Source organism: Alligator mississippiensis, chromosome 1 (assembly GCF_030867095.1).
Source record: "Alligator mississippiensis isolate rAllMis1 chromosome 1, rAllMis1, whole genome shotgun sequence".
NCBI classification, from domain to species: domain Eukaryota; kingdom Metazoa; phylum Chordata; order Crocodylia; family Alligatoridae; genus Alligator; species Alligator mississippiensis.
Genome location: NC_081824.1, coordinates 121,010,325 through 121,027,076, shown reverse-complemented (window position 1 = coordinate 121,027,076; position 16,752 = coordinate 121,010,325). Strand labels below are relative to the sequence as shown.

Genomic DNA, 16,752 nt, shown 5'->3' with positions numbered 1-16,752 from the left:
CCCTTCCAACCCTAAGCACTATGATACTATGATCCAAATCACAATGTCCTTCAGAAAACCATGCTGAGGATCATAATAGACTCTATGGCAGGGTCAAGCAAAATACGCCCTGCTGGACAGATCCAACCCACCAACTAAATGGATCCAGCCTTCAGCTGTCCCTGCACTGCTCTGCGTTGGGCTGAGCTCCACCCACTCTCACCAGGGCAGCCTACGCTGCATTCCCATCTGCCATCCCAGGCCCCAGCCACCACACACAGCTTCCAGCAGGGCTGTTCCTGGTGTTGTTTTGCTCCCCTTGCCTTCAGCGGGAGCTGCCTAGCTGAAGCTTCCCCCCACCCACCCAGAGTGACACAACAAGGGCAGGAGTGGAGGATGAGCCACCTCTGGAGGTGAGGGAAGCAGAGCAGGACCGGCTGGCTGCAGTCACTCCAGGAATAGTCCCACCGAAAGCTGCATGTGCTGGCATGGGCACAAGCTGGTAGGGCTGTTCTGCTCCCCTTGCCTTCAGCAGTGGCTTATCCTCCTGCTCCTGCCTCTGCTACACTGCTCTGAGCAGAGGGGGGAGCTTCAGATGGGAGGCTCTTGCCACAGTACGTGGGGCTCCAGCTCCAGTTTCTGGCTGCCTTCCACCCATTCCATCCACCCTGTCCTCAGTGAACTACATGGTAAATAATTAGCTTTTTGTCTTTGGACTAATATCACATATAGTTTGTGCTACATATAACTTACCGGGCAAGGAAGATACCGTGATCAATAGGTTCTCCCAGGATGACGCCTATCCATTGTACTCTAGGCAGGCTGACCCCTGTGAGTTTACCAAATGCGGGAAACTCAACTGGACACTTTTGTGGTAATGGGGGACTGCATTTGCACTTTCTCCCTGGCTTGCTCCTTCAGCCTTTTGACTAGGAGCACGTGAGAGTAGGAGGCATCCAAACTCCAATGCCTTTGGACTTGGGGCCTGCATGTAGAATGCCTGACATGGATTTGGGGAATAACCAAAGTCCCAGACTGATGGGTCTGGAAGAGAAGAGACTTGCCCAGTGGTAGAGGCACACAGACTTAAATGACTAAGCTCAGCTCAGTAGATTTAGAATTCAGAACTAATTAGGCACTAAGCCAAAAAAATAGTTTGTGCTATATATAAGTAGATATAAAAGTGCTGCTTTAAAGTCCATTTATGGAATATCTCTGCTAAAACTTGCAGCAGTTTCAAAAAAGGTAAACTGCACCAATTCTGGATGAACTAAGTCTATGGCTATGTAGTAATTTGGCTATATGTGAATTACTACAGGTATATTTATTTCAAGGGCTGTGGGCAGGCCTACACAAGCATCTTAATGCAATGCAATAAACTCTGGCACTTATCACACTGGTGTTTATTGCTCCTGGGTGCTGCACTTACACATACATCTGGAATTGCAGCACTTTGAGCCAGCTTTGAGCCTCCACAGGGCTTCTCCTACCCAGCTCAACGTTGGGTGGAGGGGCTGGTTGGGGCATGACGGTGCTCCAGTGCAGGGCTAGCTGGCAAGCAGCCTCTGCACTGAAGCACCCTTGTGCCCCAGCCAGCCGCATCAGCATGTACATGTGCACTGCTGAAGTGCACTAAAAAACTCTGCAGAAGGATAGTACTTGTATTTACTGCCTTGAAATTAATTAGTTTACTCCACCCTAATAGCCCAGCATGTGTACATGCTGAAAAGTTTACTGCAGAGCTAATTAGTCTCCTCTGTGGTATATGTCTCACGTAAACGTGCCCCGTGTTTCCAAATTTGCTCCTCACTTCCATTTGATCATGGAGAGTAGGGAAGAAGTGAGGGAAGGGGCTGTTGGGGTAAGAAATTGGGGAGGGCAGAGGTCAAGGAAGGGAATAAATTCAAGGCATATCTCCAATAATTAGATTCTATACCTAGAAAATTATAACAAAGTTATACATTTTCCATATATAAAATCTAATTATTGAGGGGTCATCTTATATTTGAGTAAATACAGTACTTTAGCCAAGGTTCTAGCTTCACTTACTGCTTATATGAAAAGTGTGATATACTCTCTGGTGAGATGCAAGCTCTGGAAAGCTGATAAGATATGATAAAATGCTTAATGAATGGCCTAGCTTGTACTGTCCATGCAGATAGTGTAAAAAGAAAAATTGTATGATAATATCTTAAAACTGTGGAAGTAATTGCTTCTGACATCTCCAACTAGGCAATAGACTGCCCAAACACTGCTGTTCAGTCACAAATTCAAAGGCTAATGAAGTGAGAAGAACACACTGTAGATACAAATTAAAGCCTACTTATGATCAAGTGTCTGGGGTTTAAAAAAAATCCCATGTTTTGTGTGGAGAAAGGGGGAAATAATGTTTTTGTACTTTTTTAGAAAAGGACTTGGTGTTGTGATTAGCAGCAATAAATTGCTGAAGGGTAATTCTGATACATTAATGAAATGCTACACTTCCTTGTAGATTTTTTTTTATAGATTTTATCTTGTTGAGGAAATGAACTATAAAAATACACTATTTAAAAATGATAAATCTTTTACCATTTGTTTATATCTTCTTTCTTACCATATCTCTCTACTTTTTAAATATCTACTTGTCCTATCAGCATGCCTTTTTTTCTTAGATGAATTTTGTTTCCTAGGTTGAAGCACTTGAGCCTTATTTTGAAACTTGGATGTCCAGGTTAGACATCTGAATGACTATTTTAGGTGACTAAATAAAAGGGTTGCCAGCTATCTGCAGCTCTCATTTCCTTAAATGACTGAATTAGGATTTATGAGTGTATAGTACCCTTGAATATTTCACACACCTTTTATTTAAATTCCCAATTTTAAATAATTAAGTTTGAAAATGTTGCCAATATCTCATTACCTAGGATAAAGAATCAATGATTAATTGATAATTTTGGGAGCATTACTAGATACCACACAATTCTTTGACTTATTCCATTGGTAGGAAATCTCCACACTTGGTGAACTGGCATTTGCACTGACAATAGACAACCATCAGACAATAGTTCCTTACTTTTATGAATGTTGCAGAAAAAATATTAAAGTAGACTCAATAATATATAGGAAAAAATTAGAGAATGGTGCAAATATATAAAGAGAAGATACATTGATATTTAATGGTTTGCATACTGAACCTCAGTCTGGCTGTTGTCTGTTCCATATGCATATCATAAGTCTTTATCTGATGCTCTGTGATGGACACTCACTGACATTGTCTGGCACATTAGAAAAACTTCAGTAAACATGCTGAGAATACTGCACAAGCAAGATAAAAAAGTAGAAGTCATCTCAAATTATATCTCAAATATGCACTGTATACTTATTGTACTCACAGAAGAGAAATGTTTCTGTCTACCTTGAAGTCACAAAATTTGGACTCACATTTCCCACTGGCTTCAATATAGTATTATACATTCTTCTAAAAGACCCTACTTATACAGTCCTGGATGTTTGCATTAGAACTGTTACAGCATTCAAACTCCTTGAATCATTATGCACATTAACCTTGAGTATCATCATAAGAGTGTTCACTGAGGCACAGATAACCACAAAGCAGGCAGGAAAAAAATTGTAGTAGAACAAGGGTTCAAGGTCACATGTCAACCAAGAACACATATACTATGTAAAAGAGTTGGCTAATAAAGATGCAGACAAGATTCCTCAAGGTCTTAAGGACAATTTTTCAATCAAATTTTTCAATATCATTGTGGGCACTGCCATCAATTTTATGAAGAAGCATTATGAGCAATTTAGCAAGCACACCATCTACTGGACTTTTCTCTACAACATAAATGAAATTTCAGAGGATATTACTACCTTAGTGAGAAACATGATATTTTTCATTTTCCCAGAATCATAGAATCATAGAAAAAAACAGATAGAATAGATCTCAAGAGGTCAACTAGTCCAACTGCCTGCCCTAAAGTTGCAGCAACTACACTAAAAACATTCCTGACGGATCTTTGTCTAAACACTTAAAAATGTCTACTGATGGAGTTTTCACAGTCTCCCTAGGTAATCTATCCTACAGGTTGTCTATCCTTACAGTTAGAAAGGTTTGGGGGTTTTTTTCTAATGGCTAACTTGAATCTCTCTTGTTGCAATTTAAGCCCATGAGTTCCTATCCTCAGTGGATATGAACAACCACAATTCTGGTGAACTCAGGCCAGCAGTTTAGGTTCATCTGATTTCAGCAGGCCAGAAGTTACACACTGATGCCTGGCAAATCCAAAACTGAAACTTAGCTCTGGAAGATGGTCATTTGTGGTTTCAGATTGGATACAAGTTGTGCACAGAACTAAACCTTCCTGGATAATGTTTTCAAAAGCATCTAACTCAGTTAAGAGCTAGTGCCACTATAAAAAATGACTTCATATTTAGGAGCCTAAGTTGTAGTGAAAGTCACCTGAACATAGGAGCCTAAGTGCCCAAGTTATCTTTTAAAAGGGGATTTAAATTCCAAATGTTATTTAGGCCTACTCCTCTTCAGGTGAATAAGTAGCACTTACACAGATAAATGTAGTTACATGAATAGCATTTTGGACCACTTAAGCAAATTCCCCACAGTGCAACTCACCTCCTCTTTCTGAGCACACTCAGAACTCCACCTGAGTTCTGCAGATGAAAAACAATATGAAATAGGCAAGTGTATTTTGGGCACTAATCCTAGATCCATTGTGTAGCTAATGAAATAATTTAATCAGTGAGCACCATATTGGATTTTTCTTTTTGCATCTTCCATATTCTTAGTAGCTCTGTTTGTTTAAAAAGGTTTTTTTCCCCTGCTTTTCCTTGCGAGTGTGCGTGTGAGTTAGAAATTAGACTCTCAGGCCATCATCAATGGAAGATGACCTGTGAAGACTTAAGCTTAGAGTTGAAAGCACTCAGAAAGGATGCTTTTTCTCAGGCATCTTCCTGGACACAGCTTTAGTGAATAACAAATGGCCAAGCAGGGAATGAGAATCCCAGGCCAACCCAACATGATCTTCATGTGAACCTCCATGAAGGATTTACCTTCAGAGGTAGGTGTAAATGCATTTTGTGCTCCAGATGCTCTCCAAAGGAAGGGCAACACATATTAGGTATGTCCTATAATTTTTAATATCCCTTACCGCCATCAGCTGCAGCTTCTCTAGCTGAAGCCCATAAACATTTATCAGAATTTAAGAATGTATTTGGAAAGACTGAGTTTTTTGGAAATGTGCTTCACTGAAGAAACACAGAAAAGTTGACCTGTTTACAGTAGCAGAACTGAAGCCTTTACCAAGAGAAATGCATGAAAGTTTCATTATAACTATTAATCTAGTAGGCTTTATTTAAATTAAAAATACATCTACAATTTCCCCATATGTGTTTTTTACAAAAGAGGAAAGAAATAAAGCACCAGATTTGAGACTGTAAAAGCTAGGGATAGCCATGAGTATTTTCTTAAAGTCCATGTACATTAAAGACAGGAATAAATAAATCCTTTCAAAATCGAAGTTCTTTCCTAGCTCTTTAGCCAAATTCGTTCCTTGAATGGTGCACTTCACTCAAACCCAGCTTCCAAACGCTTCTGAATGTAGCTAATTGAGAGTTAGATGAAAATCCAAATTTTCTCCACCTGTCATGTTGATATTCCACAATCACATTTATCTCAATACAGAGAAAGGGGGAAAGAGAAGTCTGAGCTGCAAGCTAGTTTCTGCATCAAGATCTTTAGCACTGGTTGTACCATTGCATATTTTAGCCTGAAACTGTGCTATCATTCACCTCTAATGCAACATCTCTAAGGTAAAACAGTATCCTTGACTCATGCACCCTTCATCTTCTTCAAATTGGTGAATAGCTTCCTATTTTCAGTAGAATGCAGTAGAATTCATGAAAGATTGTGTTAATGGTGAAAAGCTAAACTCTTGGGTATCTAGTAAGTTTTGAATATTAGGGCAGAGACTTCATATTCTAGGTTCAGAAAGGAGCGAATACAGAGAGCAGAGCACAATCATGAAGTGTTCACAGTGCCATGTATTGTTCAGCCGGCAAGCTGCTGTAGTTGGAACTATTCCACATTGTGTGGTTTCATTTCTAAATATAGACAATTGAGATAATCAAGCCAAGAGGTCATACTGTTGATTGCATGATCATGTTGGATGTATTTTCTTGCTCAGTTGCAGAGACAGGTGGCCTTTTTTCTGCCATGGCTATTGGAGAATCCAATACATTTTGAATTCTAAAAATAGGCTGCAGCCCAATTTAACAACCTGCAAAGAGAAGTTCTCAAAGATGGGGTATGTTATAAAGGAACTAAGTCTTCTTACATGCACAGCTTCTAGCTTACCTGTATTTAAGTGTCTATTTCAGCCAATCATCAAAGGAAGCTGGAGATGGTGGTACTCATATTTTAAGGACAAAGAGATTGTAGGATTGGATATGTCCTACGTGCTATTAACATTTCAGCCTATGATGTCTTACCAACTCTTCTAACAATTTTCTGTAGGTGTGTGATAGTATTGTGAGGGATTCTTCAGATGGAGGAAGGGTTACCCATAACAAACCTTTGGAGTCAGTCTTAAAGGAAAATAATGAGCTGCTCTGAAAAGTTTTCATTTGCACTTGTAGCTTTGAGAAACAAATAGTAGTATTACTACTATTAGTGGTTAACACTATCAGATGCTACTGAAAGGTCTGTACTGTACAACTGTACAAAAGGATGAGTATGTACAGTTTGATGCATGTCATTTACTGGGAGAACCAATCCTATTTCAGTAGAGTGATATAGACTGAGGAGGTGACACTGCCAACTACTTTTGCTTCGCATTTACTAGGATACAGGAAGTAAGAAACTGGGTTGTAAATACTGATGTGTCTGGTGCTAAGCAATAGTTTCTTTACACTGATTGTACATAAGAACATAAGAATATAAGCCCTGCCATTTACTAAGTCAGACCATAGGTCCATCTTGCCCAGTATCCTGCATCACACAGTGGCAGAGAGTTGATGCTGAAAGAGAGAGTGAACTAGGTAAAACCAGGGGGTTTTTTCCACTGTTCCTCTCTCACTTGCAGCCTCCAACATTTAAGGTCTAAGAAGTTCTGATGCAGAGGCTGTATCCCTAACTCACCTGCTCAATAACCACTGCTGCCCCATTTCTCCAAGAATTTGTCCAATCCCTTTTTGAAATGGCTAAACTGTCAGATTCCACATTATCTGATGGCAATGAGTTCCATACTTTAAGTACCACTGGGTGCATCTACACATGCAATTAATGCAACACAATAGACTCTGGAGCCATTTGAGCCAGAGTACACTACTGCTGGGTGAAGTGTCTACACATATGCCTAGGACAGCAGCAATTTGAGCCAGGGTGGAGAATCCCCTGGCTCCGGGTGGTGGAATCAGGTGACAGAGGGGCTGGCAGGAGCCGGGTGTCTGGCTCCTGGCTGACTAGACTGACTGGAGCCATTTGCACCTAGCAGTCACTGTCTACATGGGTGTTTGATCATATTTAATAATTCTACCATAAGATAGTACTGTCCCCAGTAGTACTATCCTACAGTGAAGTTAATTAGTTTATTGCACCCTACTAGTGCCACACGTGTAGACTATGATGCTTTACTATGGAGCTAATTAGTCTAATCCACAGTAAAATGCATGTGTAGATGCACCCACTATGTGAAAAATAACTTCCTTTTGTTAGTTGTGTTATTGCATATTTTAGCCTCTAATTCAAATTCTTCTCATCATAGTGATACGGCGAATCTGTGTGTTAATAGTAAGGGATTTTATTGCTTTTACCATCCAGAAAATATAAGGCTCAGAGTCTGAACCTCCTTCTTTTTCAAACTTCAGTTCTGTGGTCTCTCTGTTTTACCAGTAGATATGAAATGATGGAAACGGCAGCAGAGGCAGCTTAGATAAGATAGTGTAAAAAGACTATGGTTGGTGGTTTAAATCGATGTGTGTATATAATCTTTCCCATATTGCATATTTGTTTCTGGAAATGAAAGGTATTGACTGTGAAATATTAAGCTGAATTTAGGACCCTTTGCATCTGGGATCTTGTTATCAGACACATAATCTCTCAATTTAAGCCTATCAGGGAATAGTCAGCTTGCCATTTGTTGGGATATAGTTGCCAAAGCCCAGCAGCTGAGGGCTCTTGGTGAAGAACTATGCTTCTTCAAATGGATTTCTGTAGTTGACAGAGTCTATGCTTAAACCTATTAATCACCCAGATTTTTAATTGACCTCTGGGCTCTTTTTTAATAATGGTGATGGAGCTTTTGTTATTCTCTCCCCCCACAGGAGTTGTATTTTGTTAATATACTCTTTTAATTTAAGTTGCCCAGGTGCCAAGGTGATGGGAATTAGAAACAATACTTCAAGAACTAAAGGAAGAAAGAAAGATTCACTCTTTTTGGTTAAATCTTTGCAAAAAAAGCAACTGATATAATAATAGAAAATTATACAATAAACAATATGGAATCATTTTTATTAAAATGGCTTACCATGCACAAAGCAGTATCCAGTTTGAAAGTCATTGTACATAAGCTTTGCTAATTACAATATGTAAGACAAATTTATTTTCTACTGCACTCTAAATCACAGTTTGGCTTTATTAATGGATTTGTTTTGGGGTCTTTTGCCCTGTTTACATTTCTTCGGTAGAGGCAGGAGGAACAGAAGCAGAGATCTGTTTTCCCTTCAGTCTGTCATACAGAATTAGCTTTTAAACAGCCAAGATATTGCAACCTGAAAATGAAGATATTTAAATACATGATAAGAAAAAAAAGAAACACCATGCTGCAATATGCCAACAGCCAAGCTTCTTTGTGGGCTATATCACAAGGTAATTGGCTGTGATGTAAATTATGCATCCTCAGCCAAATGTGAGAGCGCTTAACAGACACAGAGGTCAATTATCTCTTAGTAGAGCCTGCTACAAAGAAAGAGGTTATTGCAATTAGAACACACTATTTAAAATGCTTAGTTGTTTTAGTATTTTAAATCACCACATCTTTTTATAAAGATGTGCATTGTAATTCTTGTAACCATAATCATCACAGAATAAGCTGATCTTAGAAAAGAAAATCATGAAAAAAATTAGTCACCTAGGTTTCTTTTAATAGGAGCCTTAAAAGCATAGAATATTCGAATAAGAGAGAAATTCACAAGAGAAATGAGGGCTCTGTTTCTTTTCATGAGTTCAAGTCTAAGTACATGTTTGTCTTAAGTCTTCTCCCACTGGAAAAAAAATGCAGACATACATTGCACAGGCAAAAAAGGGGCAAAGTGCTTTATATTAAGAATTTGTTACAATGATCAGTATTGCAAAATTAAAAAAGAGACAGGCTTTAATCAAAACTGTGGCCCAATCCCCAAAATATTTGGAAAAAGATGATCTGGATTTTCATGTCACTGCTTGCTTCTGTTTTTATAATAAGCACACTAAAATCTTAGCTCTGAAATGTCTCCAAACCAAGCTGAATTCTGAAATTCTTTGGAAGTTCTTTTTTTAGAGGTGAGCTATTTGTAAAGTCTCTTTTTTTCTTCAACATTGTAAACTCCAACATGTATCACTCCATGAAAGTATTTGCACAAAACCAACACGAGGTTTTTCCCCCTTATGCAACATGGTGGAAAAAAAACTTCATTTTGGTTCAAGTAGAGGGTCTTGTCTCTGCCCTGTGCTGCCCTGCCCCACAATGCCTCTAACCTTCCCTCCCCTGCCTTCCCCGCTACTCACAACTACCACGTATCCTGAGTCACAATCCCAGGTCTGTGTCTGTGTTCACATCCATGACTATATCTATGCCCAGATCCAATCTAGCTTTGCATTGGGGTACAGAGCACAGGTTGGCTCCTGGCCCCATCTGGCCAGGCAGCAGTGGTTGCAGTGGCAGCAGCTCCAGCCCTGGCTCCAGCTCTGGCTCCAATCCAGTCTGGAGCCAGGGCTGGGGCCAGGGCTGCAATCATTGCAACCAATGCTGCCTGGCCAGGTGGGGACCGGAGCTAGCATGTGCTCTGTGCATGGATCAGACTGGGGCCAGAGCCATGATTCAGGGTAAGAGGTGGCACTGGGAAAGGGAGAGGAGGGAGGCCTGGGAAAGAAGGCAAGTGGTGGGAGGGGGCAGGCACCAGAGGTGCAGGCATGGGGGTTGTTCAGACAAGGCAGGGCAAACACGAGACAGCATAGGCACTGTGTGGGAGGTCAGGTGCTGGGTGACACAGGCACAGAGGGGTCAAGTAGCAGGGGGGCAAGTAGCGAGGGAAGACGAGCAGGGTCAGGTTTTGCTTCCCTGCCACATATCCCCTACTGCCCGTCCCCTCATGGCCTGCCCCTCTGCCACTGCTCTCTCCAGCTCAGCAGTTGGGGGGATGAATTTCCAATAATTACATTCTATACCTGGAAAATGATAACATGTTTATAATCTACTACCTGAAACCCACAAAAAATTTACAATTAAATTTGTATCCTTTGACCAAATACTTTAACAGAGAATCAAAACTTCTCACCCTCGAAAAGGCTACATAAAGCTGGCCATATGTAAATGCACGCTTAGGAATATAAATACATATTTTGTCAAAAGTCTGACTTTGTGACTTGTTTAGAGTCATAGAATAAGAGGGCCCTTGTATGTGTGACCAGGGGCCCTTGTACGTGTGAGGAAATTTGCCCTTTTTGTGGTTTAATTGCCCTTTTTAATGATTTAATTACATAACTGTGTACATGTTCAGTGGCATGTTATAGTTACATTTTGTAACAGTGTACATGTTCGGCAGTGTATTTTGATTTAAATGACTTTGTAACATAGCAAACTAAAACACATCCCACGTATTTTATTTTGCTATGTAACAAATTACAGTGATATTCCTCATGTATACAAGGGCCCTATCTGGAGAGGGTGGTGGGGATGGTGCACAGGGTGCTGGAAGCCCAGGCGTGCTTGGGGAAACTCAGGCTTGGCAGGCTTCCAGTGCACCATGCACTGCCCCTGTCACCTGCCCCAGCTGCACTTTTCCTTAAAATAATACATTTTCTTAAATTTAAAACAATACCTATTTTTAAGCTGCTTGATGACAGCCTCTATTAAAAAGACCCTCTCTACAAAGGAAGATATGTCCTAGTCTCTTTCTAGTATACTGAGTACAAAACAAGTTGAGGCCCAGCTATGAAATAAAAATAAGATACAGTGCATAGGATATGATGGTTTACAAATATAAAATGCAATTTCTCAGTATTATACCACATAATTGACTTTCACACACAGTTGTATGATAGAAGTAAGAGTTGTGGTTTAAAGAGAGAGAGAGAGAGTTACAATTGCCCACTCCCCTCCTCCCTAACTCACACCAATAAACCACAAATTATGTTTACAATGAAGATGCCCAGAAAAACAGAAAACAGCATTTATTTAGCTATCATTTGAGAGATCTCTGTGCTTCAGAGGTCCTGAGGGCAAGAGGCAGCAAATATTCAAAAAGACAAACCTGAAAATACATCTCAATACTGGGGAAAAAACCTTAAGAGCCAATAAATCCTTGTTCATTTTTGTTAAGTGAAAAGCAGCTGCACAGCAATAGTTTTCAAAAAAGAGTGCTGTTCCACCTGAAGCAAAATATAAAATATGTTTAATAATATACTATCAGCTCAATAATGCAGAATTCATTCTGCGTACAGTCCCTTTTGTTTTTCTTTGCCTAGTCCTTTTTCTGAGAGCTTAGTTTCAGTGAACTTTAAAGAATTTCATAATGGCAAAATCCACTATTTTTTATTCACAATTTCAAATAACTATTTTTAGGGCTAAGCTCTCTATAATCTTTCCCAATTTAGTTTGCAAATTATAGACTAGTCCACTGAAATATTTGGGCATGCAAACAGGTTTTTGCATGCACAATTACTGTTATGCCATGGTGGATTTAAGGTTATGCTCACCCATGGTCTGTGTAGGGTTTAGAACATTTTTACTCTTAAAGTCTATAACTACTTGCTCTAGGGTTACCATATTTCCAGTACCAAAAAAAAGGACCTTGTGGGCAGGATGGGGGAGATGTGGAGAGGGGGGTAGGAGGGGGGAGAGGAGGTAGACCCAGGCAATTTTTACTGGTTGAGGTTGTTTGCCCCATTCAACTTTTCATATATTTGCATGCCCAAACAGTATAAAGGCTCCTTCTGGGGCAGATCTGGGGCCTATCACTAGAAAAAAACAGGTAAATGAAAGGAAAAGAAATCACCTTGGTCCAGCTTCTAGCATAACAATCCCCTACCTCCCACTGGGCTACATTTTGTTGGAATACTTTACACAACAAAGAGGACTTAACAGGCTACCTTTTTTTCTACTTCAGGCCTCCCTTCATGGTTGATGGCACCTACTGCATTGCAAATGACCTCTCTCCTAAAATGTAACTTGCTTTCTTTCTCAACTTTTTTTAGTATGGATGTAAACAGGAAAAAGGATGATGTTTATTGTGGTTTTCAGACTTGATTATTATTGCTCTAAATTATTTTCTGAATATCTAAGCTAGTCTTGCAAATACACCAGCAATGACACAGAGAGGCTTATGAGTCTTAAACTGATCTAGGTTCACCCAACTGGGATGGCCCAGCGGCATAATTTAGGATGCTCTAAATTAAGATAACTTAGGATGCTTTAGTGAATTTAGCACCCTAAGTTATCCTAATTTAAAGCATCTTAAATTATACCACTGGACCATCCCAGTTTCAAGCAATGGTAAACTGCATCAGTGTAATTCTTACCATTTAATAGTCTTGTTATGCATGGTAGTATTGGCTGCTAGCATTTAGCTGAGAACAGCTATTAGATCAGTGATTCTCAACCTTTTAAGATTTAAGGAATCTTTTGTTAAATTCAAAGCACCACTTGGAAAATGCCAGCTCTTGGTTTTCACTCATTTGTTAACTATAGAATAATAATAGAACAAATTTTCTGTTGCAAAGAATTCAGAAAGACCACCACATTTCAAAATGTTTTAATACTTTGGATTCCTATTTGAAACCTGGATTTATCTTGTACACCTAACAATGCTAATATTGCGTAGCACTCCATAGTACTCTTGAAAGGATTTCAAGGCACCCTAAGCTGTGGTGCCCTGGTTGAGAATTACTGTATTAGAAGATCAACTGACAGAAGCTAAATCCTGGAGAGACAGATCTTCTTGTGGAGAGAGGGAGGGACTTAGAAGAAGTTACCATATTCCTTCCAGGAGGCACAGGGGTGACTAGTGCCTCCTGAGTCTGGGGAGGCAAAATTTGTGGGTGGGCCAAAAGCCCCATATCCACTCCTATATGTCTGCGCTATGGCTTAGTGCCCCCCCCCCCCAAAAAAAAAAACATGCCACAGGCCCATGCAGCAAAAAAAACTGCCCCATCCTGAGCCGTGCTGAGTCAGGAGCCAATCTTGGGGGGAGGGGCACGTGCCCCCATGCCCTCCCTACCAGTTGCCTGTGCAGGAGGGTATCTATCTTCACAAAATTTAGAGACTTGACTACTTTGCTGTACATCTGGACTCTCCACTGCTTCCAAATAACCATGGCTATTAAAAAATGTTGATATCTGTCTGGAGCTGGGTAAAAAACTGTTCCCTCCTGTCATAATGTGATCCACAAAGTTATGATCTCATGTCTTATTAGTTATTTTAATTCTTTGTACCTTGATATAAAAATATTCAGAACCACAGCACCCCAAAATAGCTACAAATGATTCAGCACACAGCCGCCTATCTTCGCAGCATCACAGACATTGAAAATACATCACTGTGATTCTATGCTTTTTTTTCTGGCTCACTATTAACTACTAAGTCATATTCACTTCACAAAATGTCCCGGCTTGCTTAAGCAACACTTCCTAACCTAAGCAAACATGCCTTCCTATGAAACCTGCAGTCTACTAGGGCAATGAAGCCATTCACCTCAAAAGAGAACACTAAGAACAAGAGAGACCTTTTTTTGCAACTGGCTGATGAATCTGGAACTCATTCCTGGAAGAAATTAAGATAATAAAACCTCAGCACATCAAGTGAAAAGCTCACTTTTTGCAACTATCTTACTCCAAGGGTCCCAGTACTCTTAAGATTTCAGATGATGAAGAGAGGGGGAAGGGAAATACATATATTTCTTTATGGCTACGCTTCATAACCTTAGGAGTATCTTAAAGGCCACAGGATGTATCTACATGAGTTGCCGCTGACCCAGCTGGTTGGATACAAGGGTGCTTGAATGCAAGGGCTGCCTGCCAGCTAGCCCCACACTGGAGCACCCTCTTGACTGCAGCACGTTCAGCCAGGTCAGAACAGCCCCAGGCTGGCAGACAGACCCTCAGGCCTCCTGACAGCCAGGGATGCTCCGACCAGGCTCAACATGCTGCAGTCCCAGGCACGTGTGCAAACGGCGCACCTGGGAGCAATAAACTCCAGAATGATATGCTATGGAGTTTATTGCTGAAAATTTATGGCACATGTATACACACACAGAGTGCACTACAGATCTGTCTTAAACCCTAGAAGAAAGTTTAGTAACACTGAAAGCACTCAGTACAGTAATTAACCTCAACAGACTTTTCTTGCAACTTAAGTTGTATTGTGGCGTCAATTTTTTTTAAGTGTCAATTGACCACATAGTATAAAACAAAGCAAGTAGAGTTCGCTAATTTGAAAAGAGTCCTAAAGGCTTTAATATTCCTTGCACTATAGCAATGCAGAAAGTCATTCCTATTTAATTAGTTAGGCCAAAGTATTTGCAAAACAATTAAGAATGTAATTTAATTTTGGTGTTTGGTAAACATCCAGGGATTCATTCATTGTGAACTTATGACCTACATGTTGAGTTTACTTTGCAAAGTATCATTAAACCAGTCAGTTAGAACTTACAATTAAAATGCATGACATGGCAAGTCTAATATGTACATTCTGCAGAACTAGAAATATGCAACATCCATTTATTTTTTAAATATTTAGACAATTAGCAAAAATTAATTATATTGGTCAAACACAGCTTGTTTTCCTCACGCAGGAAATCCCTTTGAAACTGTCTTAAATAAAATGGGCTACGTTCAGGGACTATTTCCCTACTTACTGTTCACATGGAAAGGCAAACAAGTTTAGTTTGTTGGTTCATAGGCTGCTGCCACAAGCAACCAGCAATGGCAGAAATCCTATAAATAGATGGGAAAGATTGATATTGGTATATGTGCTACAGCTTGGCTCTTTATAGGCAGTGACAGCAAATCCTTGAGCACAGCCAATAAATAGGTAGCATGAAATCCTAGTGCAGCCAACAAAGGCAAGTAGCAGTACTCCGTACACTCACACACACAAGTCAGCAGAGACTGGTCAGCCACGTCAGAATTATTGTGTGCAGTCATTAAATCATTAAATACAATAAACAATATTTTAAAAAATAAAGGTTGACACTTTTGGCACCTAAAAGTTAGAAAATGGCAAAATTAAGGTTTCCTTTGCACGTGTGTTATGCTACACTCCTTAGTTACATGGTCATTCACTATTTTTTTCCTTGGAGGACCTCTTCTTCAATCTATAAATTGGAAATTATTCAATATTTTCTTTCACCTATGTTATTCAAGCACTTGCTTAATACATACCATCCAAATTTAGCACTCAATAGAAAATAATTAATCTCCTCCATTTTTCTAGGGTACACTCACTAATTTTGAAGGGCTTCACAAACATTTATCTTCACAACATCCCGTTTTACAGGTGGGGGCTGAAACACAGAGATCAAAGCCAATTTCTGTAATAGATATCAACATAAAGATCCAGATCCTCACAGACGACTGGGAATTGGGCCACAGTGCTTAGGAAGAATTTTGTGCTGTGCAAGATTTCCTCACACAGATGTCACTACATCCTAGTTTTACCTCGCCTGCAGTGTTCTTGCTGTTCCAGTCTTGGGACCTCTCTCAGCAAAAACTGCCAGACATGTAACACATTAAATTGTAGCTTGGTTTTTGTGCTATGGACAGATTCTCACGCAGGAGAAGACTGAAAGCACCAAGCCCACTTTACATGTGACCTAAGCTAGAACCCAGCTCTCCAGAGGCAAAAGGCTAGTGAATTAACCTACTCTGTCACCTAACCCTTCACTATTGATTAGTAATTATTCTTTTCAAATGAAACAAGAATGTAGGACATAAGGTCACCTACAGTATATCTTGAGAATATCCGTGGCTTCTACATCTCCTTCAATCAGTTATCACTGAAGGCTGAGTCAAGAAAAATTAGTTCTCATTGAAATACAATTACAAACTTAATTTCATTCAGGTCTTTGTAAATAATGAGGAGTACGTGCACGCAGGCTGTCTGTGAAGTAGCAAAGCCAGATATGGCAGGCATGACTATAATCCAAATTCTGCTTAATTTGATAAAGCGGTTCAATAATTTGATTTAAAAAAAAAAAACCTGGCCAATTAATACGTAATGCAATGGACACTGATGATGTCATCAGACAGCTCTCTGCTGCATTCATTCTAAGAAGCCATTCCTCTATGCTGATTGGCTGCTTGCTCAAAAACTCCCATCTGCTTTAATGTGGGTATAACTGGAAGTGGGTGAACAGGGCACAAGTCCTGGGCGCCAAATAGGTGGAGGAGGTGGAAGGGTGGGGGACATTTGGTGTCTAAAGTCACATACCTATCCCAGAGCTGAGATACGTAAATACTTTTCCTGGCATGGAGCTGCAGTACACTGATGCTTTGCATTCACCAGCACCCTAGTGCTATAG

The 16,752-nt window shown here is 40.0% G+C and overlaps 1 long non-coding RNA gene and 1 other non-coding gene across 2 annotated transcripts in view; one reads left to right on the top strand and one right to left on the bottom strand.

Moving 5' to 3' along the window:
- Positions 1–724: 724 nt before the first annotated feature.
- On the top strand, positions 725–885 carry LOC132248082 (U1 spliceosomal RNA). The gene has a single exon (XR_009459432.1). It is a non-coding gene; the product is annotated as a U1 spliceosomal RNA (small nuclear RNA).
- Positions 886–8,472: 7,587 nt separating this feature from the next.
- LOC132250012 (uncharacterized) overlaps positions 8,473–16,752 on the bottom strand; it is a 57,321-nt gene continuing 49,041 nt past the window's right edge. Inside the window, exon 3 of the long non-coding RNA XR_009461589.1 lies at positions 8,473–8,748. This is a non-coding gene — a long non-coding RNA (uncharacterized LOC132250012). The remainder of the gene's footprint in view (positions 8,749–16,752) is intronic.